This window comes from Halyomorpha halys, unplaced genomic scaffold (assembly GCF_000696795.3).
Source record: "Halyomorpha halys isolate HHAL.00 unplaced genomic scaffold, Hhal_1.1 Scaffold2050.1, whole genome shotgun sequence".
Classification (NCBI taxonomy): Eukaryota; Metazoa; Arthropoda; class Insecta; order Hemiptera; family Pentatomidae; genus Halyomorpha; species Halyomorpha halys.
The window spans coordinates 16,974-18,517 of NW_027113931.1; the positions used below are offsets into that span (position 1 = coordinate 16,974).

The window sequence follows — 1,544 nt, forward strand, 5'->3', positions numbered from 1 at the left end:
TTGAGACGACACCGCTCCCGTCGCGTACTCACTCGCATCTGTAGTGATATTAAATTGCCGGGTGAAGTCTGGGAAAGCAAGCACTGGCTCCTGCTGCAGCTTCACCATGCACCGCTTATATTGTCTTCCACAATCGGAGTGATGATCACCTTTCTGTTCATTCCGTATCATTATTTTTTGCCATTACCTCCCCGTGCCTGGAGTGGGTAATTTGCGTGCCTGCTGCCTTGGATATGGTAGCCGTTTCGCAGGCTCCCTCTCCGGAATCGAACCCTGATTCCCCGTTACCCGTGAGCGCCATGGTAGGCACAGAGTCTACCATCGACAGCTGATAAGTCAGACATTTGACGGATACGTCGCCGGTACTGTGACCGTGCGATCTGTGGTGTTATCTAGAGTCATCAAGCAGACGCACGGGCGAGCCGGGCGAATGGTTTTGATCCAATAAAAGGGTCCTTTCCATCGCTGGTCGGGACTTGTTTGCATGTATTAGCTCTATAATTACCACAGTTATCCACGTGAGTGGCATATATCCGGTAAACTATGACCGGTTTACTGAGCCTTTTGCGGTTACACTTTAAGTCAGCTCGTACTGAGACTTGCATGGTTTAAGCTTTGAGACAAGCATATAACTACTGGCAGGATCAACAAGGGTGGACCCGGGAAGATGGGTTACTGCTACCCCGCTTCGCCATATAGGCGGGACAAGGTACTCAGCCATTTCTGGCATAAATCTCAAAAAATAATTTAAAGTTCCCAGCAACATCCGAACTCCCTTTACATCCCTAGGCACTGCCATCTTCTATATTGCTGTGACTTCATCTGCGTCGGGTTTAACTCCATACCTGGAGATCGTGTGGCCCAAAAAAGTTATTTGCTCCTGCTCCAACGATGATTTCTCAATAATATCAAGGATAATTTGAGCCCAAAGTGCCTGATTCTCTGGAATACGCTATGTAAATGTTGCACATGTTCATTCTTCGTTCTTACTGAACACTAGGAGATCATCCATGTAAATCTGGCATACTGATTCGTCTATTCCCCCCAAAAAATCAGGCGCTGGAAGGTTATAGGAGCATTTTTTGAGGCCAAACGGCATCCTTGTAAATTCATAGTGGCCTCTCTCGAATGTGAATGCTGTGTTATGTTGATCCTTAGGGTGCATCTTGATTTGATGATATCCGGCCTTCAAGTCCAATGTGCTGAATACCGTAGCCCTGCTTAGCCTGTCCAAAATGTCTTCAAATCTGGGGATTGGATACTTTTCGTCTATGGTATTCTCGTTCAGCTTCCTGAAATCTATCACCACTCTTTATTTTTAAGTAGTAAGACCTGGAGCACCCTTCTTTTTAACCACCCACAATGGACTATTGAATGGGGATGTACTATCAATAATAATTCCCTGGTATTTTAAACTTTTGAGCTCTTCCCGGATGTGGTGGCGTAGCGCCTGCGGGTATCTCCTTCCTCCTCGCATTTCGTGCGCGGGAAATGCGCCACTAAGTGCCCAATCTTTCCGCAACTATGAAACTTGCGGTCCTCCC

The 1,544-nt window shown here is 46.8% G+C and overlaps 1 pseudogene; it reads right to left on the reverse strand.

Annotated features, from left to right (window-relative positions):
• Nucleotides 1–301, reverse strand: part of LOC136796716 (uncharacterized) — a 4,039-nt pseudogene extending 3,738 nt beyond the window's left edge.
• Nucleotides 302–1,544: the final 1,243 nt, after the last annotated feature.